The sequence below is a fragment of the Capsicum annuum genome, chromosome 4 (assembly GCF_002878395.1).
Source record: "Capsicum annuum cultivar UCD-10X-F1 chromosome 4, UCD10Xv1.1, whole genome shotgun sequence".
Taxonomy (NCBI): Eukaryota; Viridiplantae; Streptophyta; class Magnoliopsida; order Solanales; family Solanaceae; genus Capsicum; species Capsicum annuum.
The window spans coordinates 24,990,992-25,003,394 of record NC_061114.1 but is presented as its reverse complement, the minus strand read 5'-3'; the positions used below and the strand labels follow the sequence as shown (position 1 = coordinate 25,003,394).

The window sequence follows — 12,403 nt, the reverse complement described above, 5'->3', positions numbered from 1 at the left end:
TAAACATAAGAAAACCACATGAATACATGGCTAAATTTGTAAGTTGGGGATTTGATATTAAATGAATGGACTATGACATGGAAACTTGCAATTTAAAACATGAACTAGCATAATTCACTTGGAAACACTTGTAGACATGACTTTTAATCGATTTAGCATGAAATTCATGGATTAATTTCATAAAATAGGATAAGATTTACACTTGTAAGTTAAAATAGGGTTTTTGGGCTCAATGGGTGAAAGGAACCCATTGATGAATACCCACATACCTCAATAGATAGTTTCTTGAAGATTTCTTAGGGGTTTCTTGAACTTGGAAGCTTGAACTCTTGATTTCTTGAGAAAGAGCTTGGATTTTGTTCTTGGGAAAAGAGGAGGGTTTCTTGAGAGTAATTTTGAGTGAAGGGGGAAAATAATTCCCTTTTGGAAATCCCTAATCGTGCTAAGGACAAATTAGGTTGAGAGAAATGACTCAAATAACCCTTGGTCTTTTCAATCATAAAGCTAAGCCGGACTGACCAACATGCCACGTTTCTCTCTCCAGGGGAGAAAAAAACTCTCCACGCCACTTACTCCAAGGGAGAAAGCAATGCATCGTGGACCCTTGTACCATGGGAGAGACCAACGCATTGTGGGCTTATCGCATTTACTTACTATTTCTTCCACACAAACAGTCCTAAACCCCATCCGAAAATCCTGAAACTCTCTCAAGACATACTATTAATCTCTCTAAACATGAATCAACTAAAAAATCAATGTATCGGGTCGGGAAGGCCAAAATAAAAATCCGTGAGTTTAGGGTTCTTGAAAATGACTAAGTCTTTAACACTTAGTGAAAATTTCAGGCCTTTAACCCCTTAAGCATGCAACTACAATTGAACCGAGCTTAGGATCTTATGGATTATTACAATATCTCCCCTTGGGAATATTTGTCCTCGAATGAGATTGGTTAGATTAAGAAAACTAAGGCAACTAAGATCATATAATGAACATGCATAACTTGGAACATGATCACATAACTGAGTCTGAAGCATGATACATGAACTGAACTGATTTACTGAATGCATGCAACGACATAAGAATGGTTACATAGCTGAAACTAAGAACAAAATAAGTCAATCTAAGGAAAATTGTTACCTCAAACTGGATCTGAATTTGCAATGAAAATTTGAGGGTACTTGGCTCACATATCTGCTTCTGCTTCCCAAGTAGCTCCCTTAACAGATTGATTCCGCCATAGAACTTTAACCAAGGAAACTTCTTTGTTCTTTTCTACGAATTTGATGATCAAGAATCTCAACTGGGACTTCTTCGAAGGAAAGGCTATCCTGAACATCCATACCTTAAAATGGAACAACAACAACAACTGAATCACTAATATATTTCCTTAACAAAGAAATATGGAACACTAGATGTACTGATGCCAAATCTATAGGCAACTCGAGCTCATAAGATACCTTCCCAAAATAGTGCTAAACCTTATAAATACTGACGGTAACTCGAGCTCAAGATCTCTTCTTCTTACATCTGCATAAGATTTCTGAAGGCTTTGGGTTGTCTTCAACCTCTCTAGAATTAACTAAACTTTCTCCATCGCCTCAAATACTTAATCTAGCCCTATCAAAGCAGCCTCGCCTGCTTCAAACCAACTAATAGAAGACCTACATCTCTTTCAATAAAGAGGCTCAAATGGGGCCATCTGAATAATAGAGTGACAACTATTGTTATATGCAAACTCAACCATAGGTAAGTGATCATCCCAACTACCTTTAACATCAATAATACCTGCCCTCAACATGTATTCTAAGGTTTGAATGGTCCTCTCTACCTGACCATCTGTCTTAGGATGAAAAGTTGTACTGAGATAAACTTGGGTACCAAGACCCTTCTGAAAAGCCTTCCAAAAATAAAAGATAAACTGAGTACCTCTATCTGAAATGATGGAAAATGAAATCCCTTGCAACTTAACCAACTCTTTGAGATAGAGTCTAGTATAATCCTCAGCTGAATACAAAGTATGAACTGGTAAGAAATAGGCTGATTTGGTATTCTATCAACAATGACCCATATCGAATCATACTGATGGTGCATAAAAGGAAACCCTGTCACAAAATCCATGTTCACCATCTCCCACTTCCAAGTAGGGATACTAAACTCCTGAAGTGTACCACTAGGACTTTGGTGGTCAACCTTAACCTGCTGACAATTTGAACACTTAGCCACAAACTTTGCAAAATCCTTCTCCATACCACTCTACCAGTAGATTTTTTGTAAATCATGGTACATCTTGGTGGTTCCTGGATGAATAGAGTACCACGGACCATGCACTTCTACTAAATTCACTATCTCAGCCCATCAACATAGAAAACACATAACCTACCCTGAGAATGGACCACACCATCTCTCTCTTAGGAGAAAACCTTTACTTTCTGATCTCTAACTGCCTCCTTTAACTTAACCAAACTGGAATCCCTATCTTGTTTTTCTTTCACTTCGGCAACCAATGAAGATTTCAAACCATTCTGAACACACATACTACCTTCAACTAAATCAACCAACCAAACACTTAATCTAGCAAACTGATGAACCTCACAAACTAACTTTTCCTTATCTCTCTCAACATGAGCAATACTACAATGGATAATTTACTAAGGGTATCTGCCAATAATTGGCCTTGCCTGGATGATACAACACACTCATATCATAAAATTTTAACAACTCAAGACACCTTCTCTGATCCAAATTTTTCTGCATAAATACGTACTATAAACTTTTGTGAATAGTGAACACATCAACATGAACCCCATAAAGATAATGCCTCCAATATTTAAGGTGAAGACAACAACTGCCAACTCAAGATCATGGGTTGGATGATTATTTTCATGGGATTTAAGCTGTCTAAAGGTATAGGCTATGACCTTGTCTCTCTGCGTTGAAACATAACCCCGCCCAACTCTAAAAGCATCACAATACACTACAAATCTATCTGAACCATCTGGCTAAGTTAAGATTAGGGTAAATTGAGTTGAGTCTTCAACTCCTGAAAATTCTTTACATGAATCTGACCACTGAAAATTGACCTTATTCTGAGTCAATCAGGACATGGGGAAGCAATACAAGAGAACCCTTCAAAAGACTATTTGAATAGTCAGCCAAACCTAAGAAACTCCTAATATCTAATGGAGAGATAGGTCTAAGCCAGTTTCTCACTACTTTATTTTTTTAAAGGTCAACTCAGATGCCATCATCAGAAACAATCTGGCAAAGAAAAGCTACTGATATTAGACAAATTTGCATGTTAATGAATTTAGCGAACAACTGATAATCTCTAAGGGTCAGCAACACAATTCTCAGATGGTTTGTATGATAACTAACACTACAAGAATAAACAAGGATATCATCAATAAATACTATGATGAATGTGTCCAAGAACTGCTTAACACCCTATTCATTAAGTCCATAAAATCTATAAGGGCATTTGTTAGTCTGGAGGACATAACCAGAAATTTAAAGTGACTATACCGAGTTCTAAAAGTTGTCTTTAAAATGTCACATTCTCTAACTCTAAGCTGAAGATAGCCAAATTTGAGGTCTATCTTAGAGAAATAACTATCACCCTAAAGTTGGTCAAACAAGTCATCAATTCTAGAGAGTGGATATTTATTCTTGATTGTGGCTTTATTCAACTGACGGTAATCAATGCACATTCTAAGAGAACCGTCTTTCTTATGTACGAACAGGACTGGAGCACCCCATAGAGAAATACTAGGCCTATTAAAACCCTTATCTAAGAGGTTTTTAACTGTTCCTTCAATTCCCAAAGATCAGCTAGAGCCATTCTAGGGTGGAGTAGAGATAGGCTGGGTGTGTGGAAGGAGATCTATGCTGAAGTCAATTTCTCCCTCGAGAGGAACTTCAAAAAGATATTTAGGAAACATATCTGGAAATTCTATCACTACTGAAACTAACTTAAGACCCGGACTTTTAGAATTTGAGTCTTTGACTCGGACAAGATGGTGAACACACCCCTTAGATATCATTTTCCTTACTTTAAGATATGAAATAATCTAACCCCTAAGCACTGAAGTACTACCCCTTCATTCAATGACTAGTTCATTGGGAAATCGAAACTGAATGACTCTATTTCTATAGTTGATTGAGGCCAAGCATGAGTAGACCCAATCCATGATGAGAATGACATCAAAATCAGTCATCTCTAACTCCACAAGATCAACTGAGGTGATTTTCTGAGATACTATAATCAGGCAATTTCTGTATACCCATCTAGCTATAATAGATTTACCCACTGGGGTAGATACTAAGAAAGAATCTGCTAACATTTTGAGAATGACATCAAAATTGATGGCTATATAAGGAGTAACAAAAGAAAGTGAAGCTCCGGGGTCTAATAAAACATAAACATGAAGATGAAAGACCTATAACGTACCCGTAACCACATCAGGAGAACTTTCTTGATAATGCCAAGTATGGAGAGAATATAACCTATTCTAGTGATGCCTACTAGTGGCACTGGACATGGCACCCTGTTGCGTCTGCGATCGGCTGGTGCTGCTGAAGAATTAGTCTGGCCCTAATGGCGATTACTTCTGCCCCTCCGAGCAACCACCAGACACTCTCGGATCCTATGTACTGGCTTGACACATCTAAAACACACATCATTACCTGCTCTACACTTACCCTGGTGGTTCCTACCATATTTTCTACAGAGTGGATTTGTACGACTACTGTTCACACAACCTTAGGACATAGAGAATAGTACTCTATCCTAACTGTCTTGCTTTACTTTGGCACTGGAGTATGACATGATGATGGAGCTGGGGCTAAAAGTTTCTGATAGAACTGAGGACGGTTATTGCCTTCTGACCTTGGCTGAGAAAAATTAAAACTACCTATTCTGGTTATCTTATTCTCTCTCTCTTTGTCCTTAAGCTTATCTTCCTAAATCTTCTAAGCATGATCCATAAGTCTAGATAGGTCCATCTGCTAAATCAACATGGTGGTCCTATACTCCTTAATCATATTATCAGATACTCTAGACAAAAAATTACTCAGCTTGGACCTAAATTCAGCCACCATGATCAGAGTATACCTTACAAACTGAGTAAACTTGAGTGAGTAATCCTTCATACTCATACTACCCTGCTTCAAGTTAATTAACTCCTGAACCTTAGCTTCCCTCTACTCTAGGGGAAAGAACCTGTCTAGGAAAACCGTGGCAAACTCCTCCAACTCTATAGGCCCTACATCGATACCTTGGTCCTCCTTCTACTAGTTAAACTAGGTGTGAGATACACCCTACAACTGATATGTGGCTGATGTGTAAGAAGATGCTAACATATTTGAGGCTTTTAACTCTAAATAATTATGAAGTCTTAAGCAACTTTTGGTTATTTTTGATCGTTTTCTTGTGATATTGTAGTTGTAGCAAGGATGGGAGAAAAACATAGGAAAGATGAACAAAATAAGTAAAATCTGGTACAAGTGAGCTAATATGAGTCTGATGGCATTTCTTGCAAGCCATCAGAGATGTGGTAAGCTACCAGAAAAAGGCGTCAAGAAGAACAGTGGAGAAGAGTTGTTGGATGAGAGTGACGACATTCTCAATATGTCATCACAAGTGTGGTAAGCCATTAGAATATGCCGTCAGAGTGAGGCAAAACATGGTGAAATAAGCTAAAGGTCTGACGACATTTGCTACATGCCATCACAAGTATGGTAAGCCATCATAGGACATCATCAGAGTGAGGTAGAATAGGTCAATATGGCATGACTTCTGATGACATATCTGAGACGCCGTCAGAAGCCTGACGACCAACACCAATATGGCATCACCTAAATTCGAGCTCAGCTATGATTTTGTTATTTTATTTCCATAATTAGGCTTTAGTATAAATAGTATTTTTTAGGGTTTTTAAGTGACGAAGTTTTCATTATTCAGAACAAGAATTTTAGAGGGAGAAACATGTACATTGTTTTCTTTTGCCAATTATTTTTAGTTTCTTTCTTATCAACTATTCTTGGGTTTCTAACTTGGGATTTAATTGAAGAAATTATTTGTTGTTTTCCATATATATGTAAGTTTATCATTATCATCATGAATTCAACTTGTGATTTCCTTCGTCAAATCATGAGTGGCTAATTTCATTAGCCAAGGTTATAGGATCCAAGGATTAGGGTTTGATATGATGCTAGGTGTTTAATGGATTCAAAGAGTAGTAGAACATCTTGAAACTGTGGTTTTAATTGAAATCTAGTGGTTGCAAGTGTTAGATTATGCCTTGGGTTTTATTTGCTTCTAACGGAGAATAGACTAGAGGACAAGAATTATCAACAGCGACTCAAAAGCTACCAACCTTCTGTTTAATGATTAATTCCGTAACTGGATTAATCTACCTGAGATAACATCCTATTGGATATATATAAATTATCTAAGTTCGAGAGAATTAGATAATAAATTGTCTGGTAAGGTCGAGAGATAGGTCAGATAGTATTATAGTCAGGGATATTTTGTTGTTCTACTAATTCTGAGGATCTCTAGCATTACCTGGTATCTTTCAATACCCAAAACCTTTGGTGATCATAACCCTGGTTTCCCATTTATATTGATAACAACTCTAAAAATTTAGAAAGTGAAGATTGATACATTGTGAACTTTAAACCCCCAACTTTTGAAAATGATTAACTACCAGTAAAGCATTTCGTAAACAAATTAATGTTCACACCCTATTCCCTATGGGATTCGACCCTAACCTAGTTGGATTTTATATTGACAAAGATCACTTACACCCATTCAAGAGTGTAATTTAAGTGTTATAAAAAATGGTGCCGTTGTCGGGGAATACGGTTGTAGACTGAAAATTTTGTGTGTGAAAATTTGTTGATAGTTAAGTTTCCTTGATTTATGTTTATTTGTTTTTTTATTTATTGTAGGTACTGTGTTGTTTATGCCAAAAATGAGAAGTTCCGGTGCACCACTATTACCAATCAACCTAGAACCTTAACTAATTGGAAGAATGGCTAAACAATAGGAAGCGGAAAGATTAGCTGCTTTACCCAGGGCTCAGGTGAATGTGCAAAATTTAGGTGAACAAGTACATTAAGAAAACCCTGATGATGAGGACTTGGGTGATGAGGAATTGTTGAATCCTCAAAACCCAAGGAGAGCAGAGCAAGTTGCTGCACTAGTGTAGTCAAACATCAACAGAAATCATCCAGGTCGAGGTAGATATGGTCAACAGCCTATGCGCTATAAGGCTGATGATGATGATGGAGGAATGGACAAAGCTGGTGCAACAAGTGCTATTATCCAACCACCATTGGCACCAGGTGCAAAGTTCAGCATAACAAGTACTATGATCCAACTCCTGAATCTGAAGGAGTTATTTGAAGGCTTGCCTGGTGATGATCCTAACATGCATTTGGTGAAATTCATCACCATCTGCAAATTCTTTGACAATCTGGGAGTGAGTCAGAATGCAATCAGATTGAGGTTGTTTCCATTGTCTCTATCTAGAGAGGCAATAATGTGGTTGAATGAGTTAGCGCCTGATTCTATAACCAACTGGAGACAGTTGAAAGATGCGTTCCTAGAGCGGTTCTTTCCACCCTCCAAAAGAGTACAGTTGAGGGACGAGATTAGCAATTTTAGACAGCTTCCGACTGAAGCACTGCACGAGACTTGGGAAAGGTTTAAGAAAAAACTTGCACAATGTCCGAACCACAATATGATGGGCTTGCATTTGATGGAGTCCTTGTATAGAGCTTTTAACTTTGTGACAAAGCCAATAGTCGACAACGCTGTAAGTGGTTCGTTCATTGACCTCTCTTTTCTAGATATTTCTGATATGCTAAATAGAATGACCAAGCAAATTCAAGCTTGGCATACTAGGGATTCTATAGTGTCTAGCCCTATGATTGCTGGTGGTATTACTGCAGAATAGCGTAGAAGGGATGAGGAGTGAGATCAGGATATGGCCTACTTGAAGATGCAGATGGACTTGCTGGCTAAGCACTTTCTATCCGTCAAGACTAAAATGATTAAGGTTTTGGATGCTCAAGGTACCGTATCTATATGTGATGATGATGAGGCCAACTATATGAGTAATTAGGGGGGTTTCCGAGGCAGTAGCCAAGGGAACTAAGGTCGGACTTTCTATGACAAGCCTGATTATAAAGATAGGGATCAGGGACATTGGAGAAACAATAATGATAGGAGTGGTTTGTATGTTCCTCCTGGAAGTCGGGATACTACATCTTCTAGTTCTGGAAAGATGTCCATGGAGGACATGATGGAAAAGCTGTTGAAGGGAGTTGAAGCTACTAACTCGGGGGTAACTAATATGAAAAGTGAGTTTTCTAACATCAGTCAGTTAGTTAGCTCACACTCTACTTCTATTAAGCAGTTGAAGCAACAGATGAGCAAACTTTTGGCTACTCTGAACCAGAGAAAAGCAGGCACTTTACCTAGTGATATAGTTTAAAACCCGCAGAATGATGGCTCTTATTTGGTAATTACCACTCAGAGTGGTAAGATGTTATCTGGCCCTTCTATGGACAAGGCCGTACAGAAAGAGGTAAGTGTTGATGAATCAGAAGGAAGAAATCCAGTGGAGTCTGGAAAGGTAAATGGCTTTGTTGAAATATCAGAGAAAGAAGACGACAAGAAAGAGAAAGTGGTATGGAAACAAATACCAAGACCACCACCTCTATTTCCACAGAGGTTAAAGAATAAAGAAGATAATGAAAAATTTAGCAAGTTCATGGCAGTAATGAAACAACTGACAGTGACGGTGCCATTGATAGAGGTACTTGAGCAAATGCCGAGCTATGCTAAATTTATGAAGGATCTATTGACGAAGAAGAAGAAAGTAAGCTGTGAGATGGTGGACAATCTCCACCATTGTAGTGTTATTTCGTCACAGTCCTTAGTACAGAGAAAGCCTGATCCTGGTGCTTTCACTATTTCATGCACAGTAGGACCCGTGAAATTTGAGAAAGCTTTGTGTAACCTTGGTGCAAGTATTAATTTGATGCCTCTGGACATCTATAAAAGGCTTGATATAGGGGCACCTACTCCTACAAACATGCAACTCGTGATGGCAGATAGGTCAATCAAAAGACCTGTGGGTATTCTACAAGACTTACTAGTGAAAGTGGCCGACTTCATTCTCCCTACGGATTTTGTGGTTCTAGACTGTGATGTTGATTTTGAGGTGCCTATTTTTCTGGGAAGACCATTATTGGCCACAGGGAGAGTGCTAGTTGATTTGGAGGTCAATGATCTTAAGTTTTGAGTTGGCAAAAATGAAGCAAAGTTTAAAATGGGCTCATCCACAGTGAATCAAGAAAAGATGAGTGTATTCGCAGTCATGGATGTATTCTATGTGGATGACAAAAGGTATCGGTATGATGTCTTGGCGATGTCTGAGTAGCCAAGATAACTGAGTCGTGCCGCAACATTAAATTAGACGCTATTGGGAGGCAACCCAAAATTTTATTTTCATTCATTTTTAGGTTAGTTTTTATTCTTATAGTTAGGTTTTTAATACCTGTAACGTGAAATCAAGATTACCTGCTAAAAATAACCTTGACGACCTTTATGGTAAGACGTGACACATGTGACGGCTAACCAAAAAATAACGTTAGAGAGGTCTAGTATAAAGAAGTGTCTGCCTAACCCTGATTATATTGCCTAACAAGTTACCACAACTCTGACGGCATTTTTCTATGTCGTTAGGTATTACGGGCCCAGATGTTAAGTTGGATCCGACCCGGCCCAGGCTTAAACTCTTCACCTTCCTGGTAGTTTATTTGGTTTACATGTTTAGTTATTTCCTTCCTTAGCTAGAATATATAATATCTTCCTTCTTTCTCTAACTTGATCACAACTAAATAAGAAAACTTTTCTCTTGAGAGATTGGATTGAAAGCAAAGTGACCAACTTTCTTCTCTCATCCACATTCTCTCACCTCAAGCTCACACTTCATAAGAACTAAGCTCCATTGTTAAGGAAGTGTGCAACTCAACAATCAGGAATAAAAATGGCACCCAAGAGAAAGAGTCCTAACACTCCAAAGAAAGTGGTGAAGCCAAAAGTGGTTCGGAAGCTTATTAATGAGGACTCTGACTATGAAGATGAAGAACGACTTCTCAGGTGGAAGAGAAAGAAACCAAGCCCAAAGGCATATCCTCCACCTAAACCTATTCAGGTGGAGGATAGTGATGATACTAAAACTACTACCCCACCTGAGAGTAAGTTCTTTGAGAAAGAGGGTTCTAAGCAAATAGAGTCCAAATAGCCTAAGTCTGAGAAGGCTGAATCTGAAGAGCAGGGGTCTGAGGAGACAGAATCGGGACCACCATCCTCAGAAAAGCAAAGTGATAATGATTTTTCAATTCATAGAGCTGTAGTAAGATGCAAAAACTCGGAGGTTAAAGATAATGTCAGATGGCTTATTTCGGGAGCTAAGAAGGTATATCTTGATGGTCTGCATAGAACTCAGCGGAGACCTATTTGGAGACCTATCTTTAAAGAAAACCAAATTATTTCCAAAGGGTTGATCAAATACCAGAGGTGATGAAAAAGTTCCAAGATTATGGCCTAGAGTGGACTACCAAAACAGGAGATTTCTACAGTCCAGCAGTAGTATGGGAGTTTTATCCAAACTACCAAGCAGACCTGGAAAACAGATGCAAGGAAGGTGAAAGAATATTGAACATACCATTACTAGAGAAAATCACAGTGAGGGTAGTGATGGTGAGTATCTCGGACACAACAATCAACCGGTTTCTTCATGGGCCAAACTTCAATATTTAGGATACTTTACCTACATTCTATGCCCGTTTGAAAAATAAGGCAAATCAGCGCAGATGGTTGGCTACTCACATAGCAGAAGGAGAGCATATTTGGTTGACCAAACCTAAGGCAAAGTTCTGGTAGGGTATAGTACATACGCACTTGATCCCTACAGAAAATGATAATCTACTGGGAGATGACAGGGCCATACTAGTTGCTAGTCTAGTAACTAGGATGTCCCTGGATTTAGGTGAAATTATTGCTGAGGAGATAAAGATTCGGGTGTCTAGGCCTGACACTGCATATCCATTCCCATTTCTAATCACTAAGCTATGTGAAGCAGCAAATGTTTCTGAGATCGCAGGTGTGGATGAGGATATCGCTGCTAGAAAGACTCACAACCCAATCAGAAGTAAGGAAAATCTACCTGGATTGACGCTTGAGAGGGGAGCAGAGGTAGCAGTTGAGCCTCCTATTCCAGATTCTAGTTTAGTGCCTACTGTGGAGGCACAAGATCCTGAGGCAATAACAGTACCACCACCACCTTTAGCACAGGCAGGTTTAGTGCCTGCAACTGAGTTAGCTCTATCATCTTCTGCAACACCAGCGGGACTTACTTTCAACTTGCCAAACTTTAGAAAAATTGCTAGACAAACTCAATGGTGTGAGGCTCAGCTGAAGTAGTTTGCTAAGAAGTTTACAACTATAGTAGATAAGAGAATCAGGGCTGTACTTGAGCCTTATGAGTCTTTGCCTGCTAGGTTTTTTGACTTGGAGAATCAGTTTGATGTGCGAGAATGAGAAATGTTGAGTACAGAACTTAAACAATTCATATTTGAGTTTAAGCAAATGAAGATGGAGTTAGGAGTGATTAGACAGTTCCAGTGCATTATAGTAACAGAAGATGTGGCTGAGGAGCTCGAAGGTGAATTAGAGTTGATTGATCTTACTGAGGATCCTGTGCAGAAGAAAAAAAAAGAAAAGAAAGATGAAAAGAGAGAAAGAAAGAGAAAGAGACAAGGAGATGATGAGAATGAAGAAAAAGCAAAGAAAAAGGCAAATAAGAAGAAGAAGGCTCAGAAAATAGGAGCAGGAGAGATGACGTAAGCAAGTAATGATGTAGCAGCCACTGAAAAATTGAACCTAAAATGGGAAATACAAAAGTCCCTATAGGACTACTTGATAAGGGAGGAGGCACTTCGAGCTAGAGCCGTAGGAACCTCATTCAGTGCACTTTCTTCAGATGCAGTGGTAGCTGAGCCAGCGTAGCATCAGGCTCTAGATATAAGTGTCCCGACTGGAGATACTGATGTGGGGGTAAAACCCCATGATCCTCGTACTTGATCTCTACCAGGTACACCCTAAACCCTTTTTTTCATTTTGTTTTGATTTTAAGTTAAGGGTATAGGGTAGCATATTGTTGTAGCATATTCTATAAATAACTAAGAGTAGTGCCAGTTCTATAGGTAGTCAACTAATTTTTTTTTGATTTTGAACACCTCTTCGAAGGTTTGTTTTGCATGACTGTGTGAATTGCCTCAAATTGTGACTATTGAGCATCTAGTTAGGGCATTAGTTTTGTGCTTA

General features: G+C 38.7%; 1 long non-coding RNA gene across 3 annotated transcripts in view; it reads left to right on the top strand.

Annotated features, from left to right (window-relative positions):
- Positions 1-12,403, top strand: part of LOC107855905 — a 42,416-nt gene that overhangs the window by 16,783 nt on the left and 13,230 nt on the right. Inside the window, exon 4 of one of the 3 annotated variants that reach the window (XR_007054853.1) lies at positions 6,952-7,572. The exons of the other annotated variants lie outside the window; for them this stretch is intronic. This is a non-coding gene — a long non-coding RNA (uncharacterized LOC107855905). Of the gene's footprint in view, positions 1-6,951; positions 7,573-12,403 lie in introns of those variants that run through there. 3 annotated transcript variants of the gene reach the window in all.